Source organism: Somniosus microcephalus, chromosome 15 (genome assembly GCF_052327205.1).
Source record: "Somniosus microcephalus isolate GS21.2 chromosome 15, FLI_Smic_1.0, whole genome shotgun sequence".
NCBI classification, from domain to species: Eukaryota; Metazoa; Chordata; class Chondrichthyes; order Squaliformes; family Somniosidae; genus Somniosus; species Somniosus microcephalus.
The window spans coordinates 86,774,862-86,799,731 of NC_141001.1; the positions used below are offsets into that span (position 1 = coordinate 86,774,862).

A 24,870-nucleotide genomic window follows, 5' to 3' on the forward strand; every position below is an offset into this window, starting at 1 on the left:
AATGCTGTTCTCAACCAGCCTCCAGAACAGTGATCAAATGGAACCTGTGCTTTTCACCTTTCTCCGACTGAAGCTAATAGTTCCTGCACCACTGCCAAGCTCCGCGGTTGGTTAACTCGGCCTTGATGCAACATTTATTGAGTCTAGAGCCTTCCTGGTCTGCAGTTCAAAGTGTGTTTACCCATTAAAGCTTGGGGAGCTGGGCCACTTTGTTTAATAGAACAGTTTCAGTTTTGGGGAGAAGATAGATAAGTTTAATATTGAAGCATAATATTTGTTCTGTGTATATTTGCTATTTGGAAAAGTACACTTCCTGTCAATTAGAATTTTTTTTTGAAGGATTTTTACAATATTGCAAAATATCTTTATTTTCCTTCAACTATACATTTGTATGAACCTAAGCCTGAGTCCCCCCATTATCAGGCATTTTTTTCAGGCATGCTATGGTATTGAGGTTATAGTGTGTACATATGTACTTTGTCAAATTAAATCAAACTATAAATGCTTGAATAAATCGCTGTCTGCGTTTAGGCTCATGTTACAGTCTTAAATCTATCTCTCTAGCATTACAAATCGTCTGTTGCACTTTTTAATGATTTACTTAACCACTAAAGTTAACTGTTGTGATTTGCTCTAATATCCAGTTGTCACTAGACTGGTAAGCGATATCACAACCCAAAAACTTCAGTCTAAACTATGAAATTGCAACAAGCAGCTACTGCAAAACCAACTGATTTAAATTATTCAAACTGTTTGTTGTATCAGCAGCCATGTTGCTTTCTGACCCATTAGGAACTCCAACATTTACATTTTGTAACCTATAGACACATTCAAAATAGTGCTTCCTTATAATGGTTAAACACATCCATTTTAGGTTAGAACTTCCTTCATCAAACTTTCCTTTTTATCTGTGGCTTGAGTTCTCCTGTTTCCACAGCTAGTAGTCTTTGCCTCAGTCTTCCTTGGCAGTATTTCCAGAGCTCTACACATACATAAACTCTTCAGTGACTCATTTGAGGTTGTGTACCTGCATAGGCCACAAGTACCCCTCACTGTCAGTTTGCACATGCACAATTCTGCCTTTGAAATTTTCCATTTCTTCCAGGATTTACTTTATTTTTTTTCTTCTAGCAACCCTTTTTTTTCTCCTCAACCCCACACACCTATGTTTTTGTGGTTATTTGCTCATGGACTTGAATCTTGATCCACATGACGGTCCGGTCCGGGACCTTTTCATTTTTTTAAATTATAATTTGAGAGTCAGATAATCAGCTTGAAAGTGTCAGCGGCAATCAGAACAGATGTGGCGAAGAAGCAGAACTACTGGTGGCATGAGGAAATTTGCTAGGAAGAGGCAAGAGATTTAAAGAAAAGCAGGATAGGTAAACACAAAATACAAAAGGAAGAGCACAAGGAGAGGAGTAAGGGATGGTATTAAAGGGACCAAGAGGGAGAAGATTTTTGGAAATACTGGAACTTGGGGGAAATCTCTTAACTCTTGCTGGATAGGACATGTGTGCCAGCAAGTGGATGGGGAAAACATCACTTGCATGTGAAATGTGCTACAGATGCTCTGAACAGTAGCTGAGGGGTCAGGAATAAGGGGCCATATAGGTACATGATTAAATGCAAGAGATTTAGAACTGAGGGCAGGAGACCCTTCAGAGTTGAGGCAGAAACTGTCAACATTCAAGATTAAATTGGATAGGTGGATGAAGGAAAAGGATTGGAAGGGATATGGGAACAGGGTGGGTAAAAATGATTGCAGCCATGAAGGGAAAAGGCTGACATGGACTGGTTGGGCTGGAAGGCCTCTTTCGATGTTGTAACTGTTTCATGCATTTCAGCTATTGCAGATTCAAGGCCCCTGGGAGAGGGGAAAAAGAACCCAAAATGTAGTTGTCATTACATGCTGGTGATTGAGCTGTGAAGGAAAGCTGGCCTTAGGCCAGTGTACCGGGTGTGTACTGGTGTTGGGAATAGGATCCTTCTGCTTTTCTTAGTGGCAGACCCAGAAATAGAGTCTCTGTGCTTTAAAATAAGACGACTGTCAAAATGTCCAAGGTCCTAACTGTCAAACAGGTGAACGACATTGATCTCAATGATTCAGTGCCGTCCAGACAGTGATATGCGGTTGGTATCGCAAGACAAATGAGGGAGAAGCTTCAACCGAAGTTTAAACTCTTTTTCTATCTGCAAGCAGTACCACAGGACATCGACTGATAAATATTTGGTTTATGTAAAGTGTTCTGTAAAGGAAGCCAGCCTGAGAATTGCCTTGACACTTTGGAAATTTCATGTGCTTACAATTCCAACAGCTGTTCAATTTTCTTTTTCACAATTGAAATCAATTCCGGATCACTGCAATATAAATGATGGCCAATTTTTTTTAGTGCTCAATATTGACAATTCTGTCACAATTATCTATATTGTAATTGCATATTTTACCATCATGTCTATTTTTTGCTATCTTCTTAAATGCATTATCTCATTGTTTTAGGCCACTTAATATAATGTCGAGCTGTATTAAATCTTGTCAAAATATCCCAGACGTTCCATATTATCATCAACCAGGCTTTTTAATCTTGACCGCACTACAGTTTCCTTCCGACATGGGTTTCAATCCCATTATCCACCCATTCTTCCATTTTTAGTCCTGAAGTTGTAGAGCCTCCTTAAAAACAGTTTTAAAGCTGCAGGAATTTTTTTATTTTATTTTTTTTAAAGTTGTTGCTCATGGGGAAACAGGCATCTGTATCAGGTTGTAGAGCATTCGTTGGGGTAGTGGAATACAACACGCAAACTTTTTCATTTTCGGGTTTACTATCTTTAGCCCATCAGTGGCTGACTTTTAGATAATTAAGTTTAATAACTAAACCTACCTTTTGCCATTGCTGTTCTATTTAGCGGTTAAAGGCTCCTTCACCATCTAGTGTAATGCTATTCTGCTGCCTTCCAAAGCCGAGGAATATCACATGAGGGCACATGATAAACAAGCTGATGTAAAGTGAAGCTCCATGGATAAGTGAAAGCACTCTGGGACCAGGAGTGAAGGCTCCTCCATAGCAGTTAATATTAAATTCTTTCAGCTGTGGCTCAGTGGGTAGCACTTGCACCTCTGAGTCAGAGGGTTGTGGGTTCAAGTCCCACTCCAGAGACTTGAGCACAAAAATATAGGTTGACACTCTAGTGCAGTGCTGAAGGAGTGCTGCACTGTCTGAGGTGCCGTCTTTCGATGAGACGTTAAACCGAGGCCCCGTCTGCGCTCTCAGATGGATGACACAGGTTTTGTCTTCCAGAAACAAGTTTGGTAATTTAGTTCGGTGTAAACCAGTGTCATTTGACATTTGATGCAAGGACTTATTTGAGTCGACTTTCACGAAACTGATAATGTCATGCTTGCTCATCTAATGAGGCTGATATATTTGAGGCTACAAAGGCTCAGATATTTTAGCTATGCCCAATGGCGTGTCCCACTTGTCTGTCAACAAAAGCAGTTACTGTGTGGAACTGCTCATGCTTTTTTCCAGTGTTCAAAGCATTGTGTGGGATCCTGGTACAACCTATGTTAGACAACCATAGTTATCAGTTGCTTTATCTGCTGGAATAAATCATTCCTTATCCTTCACAATGCAAAACCAAAGTTCATGCGCAAACATTTATGGAAGGAAGTAAAGGCATAACACAGTAACATTTGTATCTGAAGAGCTGATTATTACTTTTGGATGGTTCAGCATGAAAGATCACCCTTGTACCTACCAATTTATGGTTACAGGGTGGACTGTCCGCACCTACTTCAGCGTCTTTAGGGACAATTTTGGCCAAAAAGCATCAAGAAAGCCACCTCCAATTGTTAGATGCAGAGAGGGCAGTAGCACTGGTTCAGCTCTTAGTACCTGTGGTAAACCACTGTTTGTATTCCACTGTACATGCCTCGGCTGACTCCTCCCACGAGTCCAGGTATAAAGGTGACTGCTCCACAGTCCCTCTGTATTCTGGACCGGTCGACCACTCGAGGCACACCTTCATTCTCTCGTTAATAAAAGCCTGTTAGTTACTCGCTTAACCTCAGTCTTTTGAGTGATTGATAGCGCATCAGTACCACTGCTCTAAAAGGAAAGCTGCAAGACTGGATTGTTAAGGGGATTGTAGATATACCCATTATTTTGAGACTGATGTCCATAGACCATGGATCTTGACCTCCAAACTTTATAGTCCAACTCTCTTGTCTGCCTGATGCAATATTCTTTGTCCTAGTAAAGACTACATCAAGGGGGAAAATTGTACAATTACCCGTGAGAGGCTTCACCTTTGGCAGCGCAAAGAGTTTCTTTGAAGAAGTGACCTGGGGATGTAGTGTATAAGGTGTTCCATAACTTGTCTGACAGCAGACTTGTAAAAATTCAAGCCTATGGTACAAGAGGAAACGTAGCAGCATGGTTAGAAAGTTGGTTGACAGACAGGAAACTAAGGGTTGGGCTTAAAACATGTTGCTCAGGTTGAAGAGTTGAATGTGCTTGTACCCAAGGGGTCACTTATGGGTCTACTTTTGTTCTTGATTTATGTATAACTAATAATTTGTACTCTGGCATAGGGGACATGATATTGAAATTTGCTGATGACACATGGGGGGGTTTGAACATCAGCAAGGAAGACTAAGACTTGAGGAGGACACTAGGATAATGGAACAGGCATAAGGTTGGCAAATGCAGTTTAATGTGGAGAAGTGTGAGCTATGCATTTTGGGAAGAAACCAAGGGATGGTAATATAAACTCGGATGCTGAAGAGGGTGAAGTCTCAAGAATTGATTTTGTTTATATAAAGCACTGATGTCCCATCTTGAGTGTTAGGAATTTCAATAGATACATTTTAAAGAGTATGAAGGTGTAGGGGGTTTCTCTTGCTTGCTCTGGTCTCCTGCCAGGCTTCTTGCAATAATTACCCGTGAGTGGTTCGACCCACTCGCCCCTACGGTTCTAGACCTTGGACTTAGGTGCAGGGAGCTGTAGTGCAGAGAAAAACTCAATAGACCAGGTCGAATAGCACGAAATGGATGCCTTTATTGAACAGTTTGCAGCATTATAAAATACATGTCATATGCACAGATTAGAGCAACTACAAGCATGCACACATCTATAAACTTAACTCCATAGAAATGGGGAACACACGGCACATCGTGAAAGGGGTAACACATTACAATTACCCTTAACCCCCTCCCCTAAAATTACCCTTAACCCCCTCCCCTAAACCTAACTAAGTTTCGATTTGAGGGACTCGGGATTATGCTCACCACTTTAAGAATTGCGAAAAAGGCTTTGCAGCCTTTCGACACAGCTTTCTGTCGTCACGTGGGTTTGGAAGCTTCTGGCGCAGCTTGTTTTCCTTTTGGTTCTCCTGCGAGGAGGCAGCCGATACAGCCTTGGTGAGCGCTTGCCACGGATGGATCCGTTACCGATGTGATGTTGAAGAACTGGAGTACCCGGGCCCTGAGTGGTGTCTTCTCCGGCCTGGGTTGTCGATGATCTCCCGACAAAAGTACCCGGGCCTCCCTTGTCGTCTTCCCGTCGTGGCCGGGCCTTGCCTGGCCGAGCTGGCTTCCAAGCTGAATTCTTCTCGTCGTGGCCAGGCCTTGCCTGGCCGAACCTCCCAAAGTCGCGGAACACACGGCTGGACACCGTTTACTGAACCACGAACCGAACACGTTCCGAACCGAAGCACCGATGGACTTTACTCAATCCACAGTTATACTTTTTGGAACATTCTTGTCTTCTGCCAAATCATAGTCCTGTCTTTGTAATAATTCTGGCAGGCAGAACTCTCTGCAGGGGTGTTTTGTCTTCATAACGGAAGTCGGTGATAGCTTAACTGGCCTTCCTGGGCCGATAATGTCTTTGCTTTGTTACTGTAACTTGGTTTGTATATTGATCGGTCTGGAGATTGCCCTGGATGGCTGTTAAACGGCTTCTCTTTGTACAGTGTAATGGGTTAAAGCGTTCGTTCAATTGTCCGCCCATTTCTTGATGGGTCTCATCCTGCCACCCAAATCTGTCCTGTACTAATAATCTAATCAATATGTATGCTCAGTTCCATGAGTTTCGGCTTCCCGAAACTGGTTTTCATGGGCTTTTAATGCCCTCAATCCACAAGCCTGTCTGGCTTGCAGTAACAGAAATTCAAATGGCCCCAGAAGCTGGTCACGAGGTCTGGTGGCCATTTTGTGTGCCCTTTTCTCCGGTTTCTCTGTATAAGCTTCTTTTGGTCAATAAAGCTGTTGCAATAGATACATTTTAAAGAGTATGAAGGACAGCGAAGTGACCCTTTTAGAATGGCCAAGTGGATAGTGTAGTGTATGTACCTTTAAGGGGAGAACTACTATTTACAGCTCCTGTATACTGTAGTACCGGCAGTGACCACACCTGTATATAAACCCTGAGTAGGGATCTGTACGTTTAGTTTTAGAGTAACCCTCATCCAGTAAATATCTGTTGATTGTTCCCTGCAGTCTCGTGTCTAGTTATTGAAGGACACACAACATCAAAATACACGGATTTAACATTGGCGACGAGGCAGATTCGAACCTACCTGCAACTCTGCATTACCTCCCAGGGATTTGCTCCTGGAGAACAGTGGAAGAAAGTTGAGGCCAGAAGCACGGGCGTCGACCACGAGCAACCGCCCAGTTATCCAGCGGAGATTTGAGCATCGCCGGGGAGGCTGTTAAGAGCTGGGCTTGGTTCTCCAGTCACGGTGGTCCAGCGAAACGGGCTGGCAACAGGTACGGCGCAGACCCTTCCCGGACAGCGGCGGCTAGAGCCGACCGATGGCACAGAAAAGGCCGAGCAGCATCGACAGGAGAAGAGAGAGGGTAGAGCGCATAGGGTGCAGCCGGTGTTCAAGACCGAGCGGCGTCAACTGGAGAAGAGAGGCGCGAAGGAAAACACGCAGAGCGCAGCTGGTGTTCAAGGGACGAGCAGCGGCAGCGGAGAAGGGAGAGCGCGGGAAATGCCATTTTGAGCCGCAGCGGAGAAGGGAGAGTGCGGGAAAACGCCATTTTGAGCCGCAAGAAGGGAAAGCGCGGGAAAACGCCATTTTGAGTCAGTCTAACCACACCCAGGGATGCCGAAGAGTGGCAGTATCACAGCGTTCGACAATGAAGTCGAAGATTGGACGACATATGTCGAATGCATAGAAGTGTACTGCAAGGCGAATGAAGTGCCAGATGAGAGGAAAGCGCTGGTATTGTTGAATTCCATGGGTGCAAAAACGTATGGCTTACTGCGAAACCTAGTAACCCCACAGAAGCCAGTGGAAAAGGATTTTGGAAACAGTGTCAATCCTACAGAACCACTTAAACCCCACACCGCTGCTGATAGCAGAAAGATTTAAATTTCACAAAAGGAACCAGCATAAAGATGAAAGTAATGCTGAGTATTTAACAGAACTGCGCAAGCTATCGAAACACTGCCAGTTTGGAACGGGACTAGCAGATACCTTAAGGGACAAGTTTGTGTGTGGGCTTCAAAGTGAAGGAACCCAGAAACGGCTTCTATCAGAAAAGGATTTTACGCTGGACAAGGCTTTCAGCATGGCAGTAACACGAAGCAGCAGCACGGGGCGCTGCAGAGATACAACGGAGACCGCAAGAATATGGCACAAATGAAATGTCATACGGAACAGTGAAGTGCTATCGCTGCGGCAGAACAACACACGACCATAATGATTGCTGGTTCAAGGACAAAGTGTGCAGACAGTGTGGAAAAGTAGGACGCATAGCAAGAGTCTGCAGGTCGGGAAAGAAAACCAGCAGCAAGAAATCTCCACAAGAGAAGTACAAGAAGGTACATAAGGTGATGGAGAGTAGTTCAGACGAACAGAAAAGTGATAGACTCCGGAAGCAAGGAGCTGGGTTGTCTGAAACTACATAAGGTGATCCAAACGGAGGATCACCAAACTATCTGGGTCACGCTCAAGATAGCAGGAGTCCAAGTGAAAATGGAATTGGGCACAGGATCAGCCCTAACAGTCATAAACCGAAGGGACTACAAGCGGCTATTCTCACATATACCCTTGAGAGATAGAGATTGTCTTGAAGATGTACACGGGGCAAAAAGTCTACCCCAAAGGAAAAATAAGGGTGACCGTTGTATATAACGGTAAGGAAACATCAAAAATGGATCTATATGTATTGCCAGATGGAGGACCACCACTAGGACGTGAATGGATCCAGAAGATACAGCTAGATTGGCATTCCCATACAAGCACTGACTGTAGATGCCAAAAAGGATGACGACGCCACACCTGGACGACTGTCAAAAATGCTAACTGACGCACAAGAAGTGTTCCAGGAGGGACTTGGAACACTAAAAGGCATAACAGCGACGATCAAAATAGAGGAAAATGCAAGCCCAAAGTTTAAGGCCAGATCCGCCCAGCCGTCGAAGCAGAGCTGGAAGGTTTGGAACGTTCAGGAGTACTGTCCAAAGTGGACTGGAGCGAGTGGGCCACACCCATCGTTCCTGTAATGGAGGTCGTTGAGTAATACGCCTGGGGAACCAAAGAAAGTTCGCATTTGTGGGGACTTTAAGGTGACAGTGAACCCAGTCCTTCACACGGTACAATATCCGCTTCCGCGGATTGAAGATATTTTCGCCTCGCTATCTGGAGGGAAACGCTTCACTAAGATTGATCTGGCCCAGGCGTACCTGCAAATGGAGGTAGAAGAAGCCTCGAAACAGTGCCTCACGATCAACACTCATAAAGGTCTCTACCAATACAACCGGCTGGTGTTCGGAGTAGCTTCAGCTCCGGCTATTTGGCAAAGGGCAATGGATCAAGTCCTGCAAGGGATTCTAGGGACCCAGTGTTATTTGGACGACATCCTGGTCACGGGCGAAAATGACAGTGCTCACCTTGCAAACCTGGAGCAGGTGCTCACTAGATTGAAGGAATATGGGCTCCGAGCAAATCGCCACAAATGTGAGTTTTTCCAGAAGCAGATCTCTTATTTTGGCCACGTTATTGATAAAGAGCGGTTACATAAGTCCCCTGAAAAGATTGAGGCAGTAGTCAAGGCTCCAGCACCGGAAAATGTGTCACAACTGAGGTCGTCCCTCGGGCTGGTGAACTACTACCATAAGTTCTTGCCGAATTTGTCTGCAGTACTACACCCACTGAACACCCTACTGCAAACGGGGGTACCATGGAAGTGGAATGACGAATGTAAACGAGCTTCCCAGAAGTGCAAAGAATTGATCACATCAAAAGAGGTGTTGGCTCATTTCAACCCAGTGCTACCAATTCTATTGGCGTGTGATGCATCACCCTATGGCATTGGAGCGGTGCTGTTGCACAAGTTCCCAGACAGCTCGGAGGCCGGTAGCCTTTGCGTCTCGGTCACTAACCTCAGCCGAGCGTAACTACGCCCAGATTGACAGGGAGGCCCTCCGCCTAGTGTGGGGAGTGAAAAAGTTCAACCACTATCTGCACGGGCAGAAGTTCACCTTGCTGACTGACCACCAACCACTTGTCTCCATCTTTAATCCAAAGAAGGGCGTGCCGGTGATGACTGCGCAACGGCTACAAAGATGGTCCCTTTTTCTAGGGGCGCACCAATATGAAATCGAGTATAAGGGCACGAAACAGCATGGAAACGCTGATGGGCTATCACGCCTGCCACTGCCTACTGCGGAGGAAGCACCAGCAGTGGACCCTGTCGAAATATTTTATTCGACTATAATTGAACGCTTGCCAGTAACTAACGCTGATATAGAGAAGGAGACCCGAAATGACCCGACACTGTCTCGGGTATATGACTTGACGGTGAAGGGATGGCCAACACATGGCAACTCACTTGCCAGCATTCTCATCCAGAAGAGAACAGCTGTCAGTATGCATGGGGACCTTGATGTGTGGATCCCGAGTGGTAATTCCACCCAAGTAAAGGGAGAGAGTGCTGAATGAGCTTCACGAAGGCCATCTGGGAGGGGTGAAAATGAAAAGCCTTGCTAGGGCTTGTGTGGTGGCCGGGGATCGATCAGCAAATTGAAGACCTGACAAAGAGCTGTTCAGGATGCCAGAAGGTCTAAAATGCACCACCACAGGCCCCTCTACACCCATGGGAGTGGCCCTCATCTCCATGGCAACGGGTGCATATTGATTTTGCTGGTCCATTCATGGACTCAATGTTTCTGATAGCCGTGGCTGCGCACTTGAAATGGCCTGAGGTGATCAAAATGTCGTCCACCACCACCACGGAGAAAACTATTGAAGTCCTACGGACCATATTTGCCAGGAACGGCTTGCCAGAGCAGATTTGCTCTGATAACGGACCGCAATTTGTGTCCAAAGGGTTTCGAAGATTCATGAAAAGGAATGGGGTAAGGCATTACACATCCGCCCCGTATCATCCAGCCACAAATGGATTGGCTGAGAGGTTCGTACAAACCTATAAGAAGGCAATAAAGGCTATGTACAAAGACAACATTCCGCTGCAGCACAAGGTGGACAATTTCCTGTTAGCCTACAGAAATGCGACACATGCAGTCACCAACCAGACCCCGGCCATGATCTTCTTTAACCGAAGGTTGAGATCTCGTCTGGATTTGCTCAGACCAAATGTACGAAGAGATGTTGAGAATAAGCAATTCCAGCACATCAATGAGAAGCCGACAAGGAGCTTCAATATAGGGCAACCAGTCTTGGCCCGCGACTACCGAACAGAGAAATGGCAACCAGGAACGATATGCACACGGCAGGGGCCACTAATGTACACAGTGGATGTTGGGGAGAACATTGTGAGACGCCATGTCGACCAGATCCTAGAGTCACAGGAACGAGTCAACCCATGTCTCGCGCACCTGGTGATGAACCCGACATACAGGTAGCATCTACCCCAGAAACAGTAGCATCGGAAGCTGATGAACCAACTGACGACAGGGGGCCTCCGCACCAAAAACAAGACACTCAGGAAAGGCGCTATCCAGAAAGGATCAGGAAGCCGCCCCAAAGACTGAATTTATAAATGGACTATTTTCAGTTAATGTGCATGTTAAAAGTGTTAATTGTTAAATGAATGTTATGGTACTGTCAATCTAAAAGGGGAGGAATTGTAGTGTATGTACCTTTTTTTTTTAAGGGGAGAACTACTTTTTACAGCTCCTGTATACTGTAGTACCGGCAGTGACCACACCTGTATATAAACCCTGAGTAGGGATCTGTACATTTAGTTTTAGAGTAACCCTCATCCAGTAAATATCTGTTGATTGTTCCCTGCAGTCTCGTGTCTAGTTATTGAAGGAGACACAACATCAAAATACATGGATCTAACAGATAGAAATGGTCTTTTCTGGTCCTGTACAGTCCTATGTTCCTAAGGTCAGTAATGCACCTTGAATAGGAATGGTCAGGAAGGAATTTCCTGGGTTTTTTCCCCCTTCCTGAAATTGAGTTTCTTTTAATGTCTTGCCTTTCCCCTAAGGGTTGGTAGTACTGCTGATTATGGATGGTGGTCTGACAGGGTGAGCACTGCTGGGTCGCTTGAATGACCTTTTGAACTTGCCCTGCATATAATCAAAATGCTCAAGTTGAACAGGTATGGAGGAGGAATGGGGGGATGGGAGAGGAGGGGTCTGGGTAAGAGAAGAGGTCTTTACAAGTTAATTACATGTTTGTTAATCTTGATCTGGGGAAACCAAGTGTGTAAGCAAATGTGTCTTGTCTCCTTCCCAATTGATGGCTTAATTTCAAATATGCATCTGACCTTAAACACCCATCAGATCTCTTCTGTAAGCAGTGGCGGCTATGATTTCAGCTTATTTATCCAATTGTTGCAAGTTGACTCTTGGATTGTTTAAAGTACAAATGCAGCAGACTAACAGCTGATGCTTTACAGTATCATTTTGGTTCTGTGTAGTTAATGGCCCAGAAATTCGGGTCTCCACAGGTGAGTATACATGGGGTACTCGCCCGTAAGCCCAATGGAAGTGCTGGTTTTGTGCATGCATGGGAAACCGGCACTTCCGTTCCCCTGAAAGAAGGGGTTCAGAGTTTGAACGCGTGCGCAGGAGAGGCAGCGCGTGTGCATCGAACTTGTGTTTTTTTTGCAGGTTTCCCCGGGAAGGTAAGTCTCCAGCAGTTAGACATGTAAAAAGCAGTCGCAAGGCCTGCTTTTTACAAGGTAAGTGGTGAATTAATTAAAATTAAAACATTTTTTCCACAGGTTTATTATTTTTAAATACTTTAAAGAAAGGCAAGTTTATTTTTAGCCTTGTTAGAAAATATTATTTTTTCAAATTTAAATTTAAACATTATTTCATGTAATTTATAGTTTATTTTAAAAATGTGAATTAAAAAAAAAAAAAAATTATTTGAAGATTTGTTGATGTTTTGGGACTTATAGTATTTATAAGTTTGACAGCCCTTCCTGTCAAACTTGTGAATAAAGCATTCCCTGCTACCATTGGCTCTCCATGGCCCACGTGATCCCAGGGGACGCATTGAACTAACTGCGCCCCTGGGATATGCAAGCACTGCTCGCCGGCAGTTGGAGGAGGCCCAGGATCTGAATCCCACACGGGCCCACAGCTCAACGGCTGGCGTGCTAGGTAAGTGCAGGTCGGAGGCTTGCACCCGCCGGAAGCCCCTGACCCGAATTTCTGGGCCAATGTCATAATACCATTGTCTCCTGGAACTGTCTGAGCTTGATTGATTTGGGGAGCTTTACAGTGTGTTTTACCTCCCCTACTACAACAACAACTTGTATTTTATATAGTGCCTTTAACATAGTAAAACGTCCCAAGGCGCTGCGCAGGAGTATTTCAAGACGAAAAAATTTGACACCGAGCCAAGGATAAATTAGGGCATGTAATTAAAAGCTTGGTCAATGAGGTAGGTTTTAAGGAGTGTCTTAAAGGAGGAAAGAGAGGTAGCTCAGCAGAGAGGTTTAGGCAGGGAATTCCAGAGCTTAGGGCCTAGGCAACAGAAGGCACGGCCACCAATGGTTGAGCGATTTATAACCGGGGATGCTCAAGAAGGCAGAATTAGAGGAGCGCAGATATCTCGGTGGGTGGGGGGTTGGAGGAGATTACAGGGATAGGGAGGGGTGAGGCCATGGAGGGATTTGAAAACAAGGATGAAAATTTTGAAATCTAGGTGCTGAACAAGATGTTATGTAAATGCACGTTATTGGGGAGAAGAATCCTAGATTCCCCATGACCGGTCTACCCCTCCAGGTCCCATTTAATGAGCCAAGCGGATTAATTATCAAGAGTGCCCTGAAGCACTGCAGAACTGCTTGGCTCAGATGTCTGGTTACCAAATCTGTCAAATGGTTGACTTGGTTTTGAAGTTCCATTGCCAGGTGTGTCATCTTGGAGCCACCGCAACACCAGAGGCCCTGCTGGACTTACCTTGTTGGTCATTGGACAACTGAACGATGTAGATTTGAGTCCTTGCTATATAGATAGCAGGTTCCAGGCGGTCCTCGTGGATGGCGTTGCGAGCAGCACAACTCAAGATATGGCCACCATTCTCCTGAGCGCACCATGGAAACACACCATACACCAGGTGGTTCCACCAGTTGGAGATGCAGAATTTCAGCAGTAGCTGCTTGCCTCTCTGCAACCTAAACATGATTGATAGGCTGTATATACCTAGCTCTAGGTAATATCTTCCAGCAACTGTCATCCTAGTTTGTTTCCTCATCAGCTTTATGATGCACATCCACCTTAAGCAGTGTGGAAGGACTTGTGCAGCATTGGTATTGATGTGCTAACCACCTTGATGCTGTAGATGTCCAAGTCAAATGCTGTGTAAGCCTGGTAGTATTGAGTGGCCACTCTGAGGCTAGCTCCCCCTACAGACTACTCAATGACATTAGTGTAGGCAAGAGCCCTTGTTCTGTGCGCATCATTTTAGCCACAAATCCACCTCGTTGGTTGTCCTGGATCTCTTGCAATGCCTGGAAAAAAAGCTATTCCATTGAATGTTTGAGTTCTGAACCACAATGGAGAACTGTGTTAAAATGTCTTGTATGCAACATGCTTCACAATCAATGTTAAGTGGGTTTCCCCAGAGCTTTACACAATCTTTTGTACAAAGTCACAACCTGTCTACACATTCCGCTCGGGCAGAATGCAACCTGTTATTTTCTGATATAGTCTGCAGACCTCCAAAGCATTTGTATGCTGTGGCAACCCGAAAAACCATCTTCATAGCCACTGATACAAGCAAGATTCCTCAGTAGTTTTTGGTCACACTATTTGCAGCTTACGAATGGAGCAAACATTTGGTGTATTGCAAGGTCCCACAAGCAGGAAATGAGATGAATAACCAGTTACTTTGCTTTCTGTGGTGTTTATAGTGAAGAACGTTGACCAGGATACCAGAACTTGGTCACTTCTGAAGTAATGCCATGACTCTTACATCCAGCTGTACCATTTAACACTTCAGTGAAAAGGTGGTGCCTCCAACACTGCAGCACTCCCTAAATACTGCACTGAAGTGTCAGCATAGATTACTGGCCCTAGTCCTGGAGCTGGATTTAAACCCAGTCTTTTGACTGAGGAAAGAGTGCTACCGACTGAGCCAGCTGAAACTATAACTACACTATGGAACACCTTGGATTATGTACATCAAACTGAATCCTATTTACCAGCCTTGGAAGGGAAGCTGCAAGTTGAGTTGGTACATCTTTAACACTTTTAAAACAGAAATGTATTCCTCTTTCCAAAGACACTCTTCCACTCCTAAAAAAGGGTATGTAACTGTTTCTACTCGTCCTCTCATCTTCTCCCCTTGTGATGCTATTCAAGGAGGTGCCCAATGGATGTCAGTTACTCAACCACAGAGGGGAATTACCCTGTAACGGATTGCACATTTCCTCATAGCCAAATGAATCATGGAATTGGCAAAAACCTAGGAGCAGATTTGCTCGCTTGCCATCTGTTAGAGTAGTGTGTGGTGTGGGGGGGGGGGGGGGGAATTACAAACTCAAACACACACTTGGCTGCAATATTAAAAGCAAAACCTATTTGAAAACAAACGTGTTTTCAGTATCATTTCACATTTTATGCTGAAAAGGTGCCAGCAATTTTTTTCTGTTCTTCCCTCCCCCCTCCACACCCCCCCCCCCCCCCCCAAAGGTTTAATTCAAATACTCAAGCACCTGAAATGTATATTTTGTAAACTGACTTCTTTTGAGAGGAGATTTGATCGAGGTATTCAAAATCATGAGTCTAGACAGAGTAGATAGAGAAACTGTTCCCATTGGCAGAAGGGTTGAGAACCAGAGGACACAGATTTAAGGTGATTGGCAGAAGAACCAAACGTGACATGAGGGGAAAACTTTTCTACTGAGTGGTTAGGATTCTGGGATGCAATGCCTGAAAGGGTGGTGGAGGCAGACTCAATCATGGCTTTCAAAAGGGAGTTGGATAAGTACCTGAAGGGGAAAAAAATTGCAGGGCTACAGGGCAAGGGCGGGGGAGTGGGACTAAAGTGCACTTGCAGAGAGCTGGCACATGCTGGATGGGCCGAATGGCTGCCTTCTGTACTGTAACCATTCTATGATTTTGCATAAATTGTTCAGTTTTTTAGCTTCACTTTTTTAACCACTTGTATTTATTTAACATTTTAACATCTGTGAATTTCCAACCTGGAGTGGGTAGTTGCAACGAATCCTCCACTACAAATTTTAATTTAATCTATAGATGTGCTTCAGCCAGTAGTAAATATGGGAAACGAGCCTTCAATTGATTCATGCATTCGCCCGTGATTCCTGAAACAAATGGGACTACAGTTTATAGAAAATAGACTGGACTGTCTTGCAAAGGTGTGAAGTGCCATATGACTTAATGAGTTTCACATTTTGTTTCTGGCAGGAGATGGTGAATGGCATTAGAGGGAAGATCTGTATCTACTGTTGCTCATTCCCATTTATGCTTCTACTCTTTCCTGCCCTTTCAGCCCACTATTATGTACCCTTCTTCCTGTCCCCTTAGTCTTCGGATTGCTATTACTGCTTCCTTAGCCCAATCGTCCCCACAGACTTTCTGTTGCTTCTCTCATTTCCTTCACTATCTCCTGACACATTATCCTGCCTCCTGCTTTCTCGTTTCTGCATTTTCCTGCTTCCCTTGTTGGCCTCTTCCTACTTCACCTCTCTGTTTTTGAGCATGATGTTGTGGAGGCCGATGGCTAATGTGGATGCAGATGGTGCTATGAGCTGGACTGTTTTTAATTATTTTCAGTAACTTTGGACAGCTATAATTTTACTAAGGCACATAAAAACAAATCTAAAAGCCTGCTTTAGTTGGCAAAATGAAGTTATACTTGTATTTCAGCATGTTTTTATTACCACAGTCTCTTTTGCTGACTGATCAAAGAACATGCTTTTGCCCACTTGCATGCCTGGATATTTTAATTTTAATGTGCTTTGCTCATCATTAGCAGTTGCACATTACCTGAAAGATGTTGACATTTGGGTGTTTTGCATGCTTTTTGCATGATTGGCTTGGATGAAGACCCTTTAACCCATTTTATCTTCTTTTAGAAAATTAACCCTGCCATCTTCACTGCAACATCTAGCTGTTGATCACCATTTGTGTAAATGTTTCTGTCCTTGGAAACAATTCATTGAAGCGGGTGGTGGAGAGGGAGCCAGAGAGAAACTTCAGTGTCTCTCCTTTCTCTTGTCTCCTACCTCTTTCCCCCCTTCTCTACTGTTTTAAGGATTTGATAGCCCATTAAAAATCTGGCTATGGGGGTATTTTATTGTCAAGAGAACATGATTTGGGTGGGGTGGGGGGAAGAAGAAATGGTAAAGAATGAATTTTTAATGGCTTTGTGTTTATCAATAAAGCCTTGTGTACTGTGAATTAATAATTTATCAGTTGTATACATGAAACAAATGATCTCTAGCATGGTCCACTGGTATATTAATGAGTTGAATGTTGACTAAATGTTTCCATAGTGCAGGCTAATTACATTTGAGTGGGTGGACAGGCAGTTTTCTTTGCTTTCCTTGGTTTATCTCTAGCTGTGGGGCACTACAAAGGTTGGCACGCATCACAATTATACTGATGCACTGCCGGGGCTCTCCCAGCATCACCTGGCTCATGTACTGTTTAATACTTTGGTTACCACAGTCCTTCATGCATGTGTACATGGAATGCATTTAAATGACAAATAAAATAATGTGCAGAGATTACAAAAATAATTAATGTTTCTTTCAATGGGTACATTTTAATAGCTAGCTGGTAGAATTTCTGTACAGCTTTGCCAGTGTGTTCCCATCAAAGTGCAGCCTCCTCTGTAAGGAAATGATTGTTAATTATATATTTAATTTTCTGTGAGCAGCATAAACCTGCTGAACTCTCTGCACTAATTACTGGGAAATTGGTGTACGTCAATCAACTCTTGGACTCTCCATGGGTTGAGAATGACTAAAAATGGCATGTGGAGCAGTTCTTCGTAAGGCCACAGTCATAGGGGGTCTGAGATCAAATTTCTATAGTCTTAAGAACAGGTATGCACTGAGCTCTGTCGCAAATTTTGTGTTGAATATTTTTGACTTATTAGAGCATGTTCTTGTTATGTAAACTAATCAATAAGTAGCTTCTGCAACAATGTAACCATTTTTCTTTATGTAGTTGGCATATGTAGTTGCTGGCATCTTTTGTAAGGAGAGGGAATCCCTGGAGGAGTGTCATTATTTAGAAAAGTGGGCTAGGGTGGGAAATTTGCAGTACTCTTTTTTTTAATTGTTAGCTGGATAAGGTAATTCTCAATGCCAAGACCTGGTGGGAAATTAAGGTTTTGTTTTTTCTCTTGTGAATAAAGCCGTCTGCAACAGTTGAGGCAGAGAACTCTAGTGCAGGTCAGTTCTGTGGATACTGACTTGTAAAATGAAGCTAAGCTTATCTCGAGGGCTAAATATGTGTAATTTATTTTTGATGAGTACTTTGAAATAGATTGAAATTCATTGAAAACTGTACTCTGTTCAGTAATGTATTTCATAAAATAAATCAGTTTGTTGGTTTACAATTGGCCTTGATTCATGAGCGCTTTAGTCTGTCTTCTAGAGGATAGAAGAAATGCATGTGGGGCAGGTAGTGCACGAGTCTTGTTACAGCCCTCTAGGTCATACTATCCTGTACAGATATTGGGTAGTAAAGATACTCTCTAGGTTGTACGGTCTACTTGCATAAACTTAATGCCCTCTAGTGGCTAAAGTTACTGAGGATCCAGTCCAAAATGAGGAAGATTACCTGACCAATATTGCTGTAAAGGTGTAAATTTTTAAACTAGCAATGTCTGTGATCTTTCCCTGTCCCCCTGCCCTTCCCAAATTTCACTACCTACTGAAAGCTTGTGACAAGGGAATCTAAATCTGTCTACTTGTAACCAATGTACCCCCAAAGCTGTGCAGTCACACACTGATTGGGAGGCCCTGTGCAGGCAGCTCTCTCGCTGGAGAAGATTCCACACAGCAAAATTAAAGGGATCACGCACGAAAAAAAAAAAATTAGAGGGAACATTGCTTATGACCCTTTTGCAGTACAATTAAATTGACTGTTCACGGTCTTGGAACATAAGAAATAGGAGCAGGAATAGGCCACTTGGCCCCTCGAGCCTGCTCTGCCATTCAATAAGATCATGGCTGATCTAGGGCTCAAAGCCACTTCCCAGCTTGCTCCCCATAACTCCTCACTCCCTTATCTTGCAAAAATTTGTCTATGTCCACTTTAAATGTATTTAATGACCCAGCCTCCACAGCTCTCTGGGGCAGAGAATTCCACAAATTTACAACCCTCAGGAAATTCCTCCTCATCTCGGTTCTAAAAGGGTGACCTTTTTATTCCGAGACTGTGTCCCCAAGTTCTAAATTTCCCCATGAGGGGAAACATCCTCTCTGCATCTACCCTGTCGAGCCCCCTCAGTATTTTGGGTTTCAATAAGATCACCTCTCATTCTTTTAAATTCCAATGAGTATAGGCCCAGCCTGCTCAACCTTTCCTCATAAGTCAAACCCCTCATCTCTGGAATTAACCGAGTGAATCACCTCTGAACTGCTTCCAATGCAAGTATATCCTTCCTTTTAAATAAGGAGACCAAAACTGTATGCAGTTCTCAAGGTGTGGTCTCACCAATACCCTGTACAGTTGTAGCAGGACTTCCCTGCTTTTATACTCCAACCCCCTTGAAATAAAGGCCAACATTCCATTTGCCTTTTGGATTACTTGCTGTACCTGCATGCTAACTTTTTGTGTTTCATGCACAAGGACCCCCAGGTCCCTCTGAACTGTAGCATTTTGTAATCTCTCTCCATTTAAATAGTTTGCTTTTTTATTTTTCCTGCCAAAGTGGATAACTTTGCACTTTCCCACATTATACTTCATCTGCCAAATGTTTGCCCACTCACCTAGCCTGTCTATATCCCTTTGCAGATTCTTTGAGTCTTCTGCACAACTTCCTTTCCCACCCATCTTTGTATCATCCGTAAACTTGGCTACATTACACTCGATCCCTTCATCCAAGTCATTAACGTAGATTGTAAATAGTTGGGGCTCCAGCACCGATCCTTGTGGCACCCCACTAGTTACCGTTTGCCAACCAGAAAATGACCCATTTATCCCGACACTCTGCTTTCTGTTAGTTAGCCAATTCTCTATCCATGCTAATATATTGCCCCCAACTCCGTGAGCTCTTATCTTATGCAGTAACCTTTTATGTGGCACCTTATTGAATGCCTTCTGGAAATCCAAATACACCACATCCACTGGTTCACCCTTGTCCACCCAGCTTGTTACATCCTCAAAGAACTCCAGCAAATTTGTTGAACATGATTTCCCTTTCCTAAAACCATGCTGACTGATGTATGTTTTTCTAAATGCCCTGCTACTGCTTCCTTAATGAAGGACTCCAGCATTTTTCCTAACAACAGATGTTTGGCTAACTGGTCTATCGTTTCCTGCTTTCGGTCTCCCTCCTTTCTTAAATAGGGGGTGTTACATTAGTGGTTTTCCAATCCGCTGGGACCTCTCCAGAGTCCAGGGAATTTTGGCATATTGCAACCAATGCATCCACTTCTCTGCAGCCACTTCTTTTAAGACCCTGGGATGCAGGCCATCTGGTCCAGGGGACTTGTCTTTTAGTCCCATTATTTTACCGAGTACTATTTCCTTAGTGATAGTGATTGTCTTTAGTTCCCCACTCCCTGTGGCCCCTTGATTATCCATTATTGGGATGTTGTTAGTGTCTTCTACAGTGAAGACAGATGCAAAATATTTGTTCAGAGTCTCTGCCATTTCCCTGTGCCCTATTATTAATTCCCCAGTTTCATCCTCTAAGGGACCAGCATTTACTTTAGCTACCTTCTTTCTTTTTATGTACCTGTAGAAGCTCTTACTATCTGTTTTAATGTTTCTTGCCAACTTACACTCAAGTCGTCATCTCTTTTTAGCCTTGGCTGGTTTTTTTTAATTTCCCAATCCTCCGGTCTCCCACCAATCTTGGCAACATTGTATGCCTTTGTTTTCAATTTGATACCATCCTTTACTTCCTTAGTTAGCCATGGATGGTGCTCCTTTCTTGATCTTTCTTTCTCACTGGAATATATTTTTTTGAGTTACGAAATATCTCCTTAAATGTCTGCCACTGCATTTCAACTTTCTTACCCTTTTTTAAATTTGTTTTTCCAGTCCACTTTAGCCAGTTCTGCCCTCATGCCATTATAATTGCCTTTGTTTAAGATCAGGACACTGGTTTGGGATACAACTTTCTTGACCTCCAACTGAATTTGAAATTCAACCATGCTATGATCACTCTTTCCTAGAGGATCATTTACTATGACATTTATTAATTCTCTCATTACATAGTACCAGATCCAAGATAGCCTGCTCCCTGGTTGGTTCCATTACATACTGTTCTAGGAAAACATCCCGGATGCACTCTATGAACTCCTCCAGGCTACCATGGCCAATTTGATTTATACAATCAATATGGAGATTAAAATCACCCATGATTTTTTTACAGGCCTCCATTATTTGTTGATTTATACTCTGCCCAACAGCATTGCTACTGTTCGGGGGGCCTGTAGACTATGCCCACCAGAGACTTTTTTCCCTTATTATTTTTATCTCCACCCAAACCGATTCTACATCTTGATCTTCTGAGCCAATATCACTTCTCACCACTGCACTGATCCCAGCTTTTACCAACAAAGCCACCCCACCTCCCTTTTCTTTCTATCCTTCCGTATGATCATATACACTGGAATATTCAGTTCCCAGCCCTGGGCTCCTTGCACCCACGCCTCTGTAATAGCGATCAGATCATACCCATTTGTATCTTTGTGCCGTCAACTCATTTATCTTGTTACGACTGCTGCGTGCATTCAGATATAGAGCTTTTAACTTTTTTTACTATTTTTCCTTGTTTTGGCCTTTTTTCCTGTTTTTAAACATTCTGTCCCTTCCTGTCACACTGGTTATTATTTCCCCCATCTCTAGCCTGCTCTATTGCTTTCTCATTGCTCATTGACTTTTTATTTTCCTGCTCACCTGGATCCCCCCCCCCCCCCCCCCCCCCCCCCACCGCACACTCTTTATTTAGTTTAAAGCCCTCTCTGCAGCCCTAGTTGATTCTTAGTCCGGTAGAAAACTAATTCGCACTATTGGACTTGACCCCACAGACCCCCAATATGAAGGTTGGACAGTTGTGACCATGTCCTTTGTTGTTGAACACTTGTGTTATTACTTGGGCAAAGGTCCCTGACATTTTATCAGGAATCTACAACAAGGGGGCAGAATCTTAAAATTCAAGCTAGGTCATTTACAAGCACTTTTTCACGCTAAGGAAAGTGGAAATTTGGAAAACGCTCTCCAAGGCAGTGAATTCTGGGTCAATTAAAATTTTCAAGACTGAGATGTATAGATTTTTGTTAGCTAAGGGTATCGAGGGATAGAATAAAAGGCAGGTAAATGGAGTTGAGGTACAGATCAACCATGATCTGATTGAATGATGGAACAGGTTCAAGGGGCTGAATGGCCAACTCCTGTTCCTATGAAATTACATGGCTAAGGGATAAAAGGAAGCCCCAGTGAGCGCACGCCCAGATGAAAGCTGTCTGAACTTTCAAAGTAATAAAACCCATGAAGGCTACGGCACAAGTTACAAAATATTCTTCTGTAAACAGGAAACTATTTAGATTACTTAATTCATCTTGACTGCCTTGGAACAATTAAAAAGGATACAGAAGCATTTGTGACACATGCATTTCTGTGTACTTGAAAGACTGCATATAATGGAACAGCTAAAACTAGAACAAATAATTGTACATCATGCTCTTTACAATCCTCCAGGAAGGAACCCCAGTAATACAATCCTCCAGGAAGGAACCCCAGTAATAAGGAATGTCTTTATGGAAACCATTAACCCTCATTGACAGTCAAACTTGATGTGGAGCGTAAACGCCGGCATGGACTGGTTGGGCCGAATGGCCTGTTCCTGTGCCGTGGATCCCGTGTCTCTTCTGTCCAACGCTAGGTGTTCATTTTAGTGAAGTCCCTGCAACTATGTAGTTGGTGGCATCCCTTTCATTTAAAAAAAAAAAAAAAAAAAATTGCTATTTAGTGATGTAATCTATTGGCTCCGTGTTCATCATTCTTCTCAACTTCAAAATCATCTTCAAATCCAGCCACAGCATTGCCACTCCCTACCTTTGCAGCCATACTTTCCTGCTCACACCCTCCACCCTTCAATGCTGGTGTAGCAAAATGGCATTTTTCTATGTTGAATTCTTAACATGTATCATTGTATTGCTAGAATCAGTACACCAGGCTGAATCTGTATCACCCAGGGTATTCCTCAGACCTGCTGGCAGTGATCTTTATAAATGCAAAAATAACAGAAAATGCTGGAAATACTCAGCAGGCCAGGCAGCATCCGTGGAGAGAGAAACAGAGTTAACGTTTCAGGTCTGGGACCCTTCATCAGAACTGGGAAAAGCTGGAGATGTAACATATTAAGCAGGTGCAGAGACAGAGGGGGGGGGGGGTGGTTAGGAGGGGAGGAAGAAATAGAAAGAACACCATGTACTTTTGTAAGAGGCAGGAAAGATAAAATGTTGCAACTGGGAATGGCAAAAATCATACTGCATGAAAAATGGGGGCAGGGATAATTATCTGAAATTGTTGAACTCAATGAGTCTGGCAGGCTGCAAAGTGCAAATTGATAAACAAAGAATAGGAAGCTTCAGGTGTAAATGCTCAATGATCACATTCATTGACTATCTTGGGTTATTAATAGGGATCGCCGCCTTTCAACATTTGACATAGCTGTTTAGTTTAACGAAATGGGAGATGGATCAACTGCTGCCTTTGTTTCAGAATTGGGGGGTGGAAGGACAAGTTAAGAGAGTAGATCCCAACCCAAGGTAGTGACTGACAGCTGCTTCTGAGACCGGTGTGAAAAGGGGCAGGGCCTTGATTAGCTGGAGCGTTCTTTGATCGACCGCTCAGTAGGCAGAGACTTCATCTCCCATATTGGAACCCCCAGGCAGTGAGCGTAGTTGAAATTCTGTCACCAGCTTGAAGGCCAAGTGATTTACAATTCTGTGCCAGCCTGACGTGAGAAGTCAGGCTAGCTGGAGGTTATATAATCGCTCCAAGGTAAGGGAACAATAGAACTTGCATTCATCTAGCAACTTTCATGACATCAGGCAGTCCCAAATCACTTCACAGCCAGTTAAGTACTTTTGAAGTGTAGTCACTGTTGTAATGCCAGCAAACATGGGCAGCCACTTTTCACACAAGGTCCCACAAACAACAATGAAATAAATGACCAGATAATCTGTTTTTAGTGATGTTGGTTGAAGGATAAATGTTGGCCAGGACACTGGGAGAATTCCCCACTACTCTCTGAATAGCACCATGGGATATATTGATCCACCTGAGGGCAGGCCGGACAATGATTTTAACACCTGCAACAGTTCAGCACTCCTCAGTACCAGTCTAGATTAAGTGCTGAAGTTTCCAGAGTGAGGCTTTGATGTGCCATCTTCTGACCCAGGCCACTGAGCCAAGGCAGACACCTTTTAATACAGCACTGACTATAATCTCAACAATCTGGGGCTGAAGCTTTTTTTAAGATGTTGAATGGTTACACCGTAATGAAGCAACAAAAATGTGCAGCTTTAATGCAACAGTAACATTCCTTTTAAATGAGCAGGATACAAAAAAGATAAAGAAATGGCCTGATTCCATGCCTGCTTTAATTTTGCTATAGTTTATAGTGGTCAAATAGTGACAAAGATGGCACAAGAGAAAAGTTTGCTCAATATTGCTTTGCTCAAGTTTGGCTTCAGCAAGGTTGACCTTGGCGCAGTCTGGTAACACCCACACACTATTCCTCAACAGTAGTTTGCACAGTTCTCCTTTTAAGTTAGGTTTTAGAAAACTGCCTGATTTTTGCAGAGGTTAAAAATTAATCCGTGTAGAACTGTCTAGATGAAAATTGTCTGTTTGTATATTCTTGTTGAAGTACAATTTATAAAAATTAAAAAAAAAATACACATCTGTTGCATCTCTCTTGGTTGGCTTCGAGTTGGAAAGCCTATCCGAACAACTCTCCTTAGTGTTTTGATGCTGATTGGATTTTAAAAGATGCCTGCTTTTTATTTTTTTTTAATGTAAATTTATTGTATTCTCATTGGTACTTTACAAAATATTTATATATTCTACTTGCATTATAGAATCCTAGAAATTTACAGCACAAAAGGAGGCCATTTGCCCATTAATTATGAAATTGATCAAATCCTGCTAATCCCATTTTGTTGCACCTTGTCCAAGATTACTGAAATGACCATCTGA

The 24,870-nt window shown here is 43.4% G+C and overlaps 1 protein-coding gene across 2 annotated transcripts in view; it reads left to right on the forward strand.

Annotated features, from left to right (window-relative positions):
• Positions 1-24,870, forward strand: part of LOC147107063 (very-long-chain 3-oxoacyl-CoA reductase-B-like) — a 195,716-nt gene that overhangs the window by 112,211 nt on the left and 58,635 nt on the right. The window lies entirely within an intron of this gene.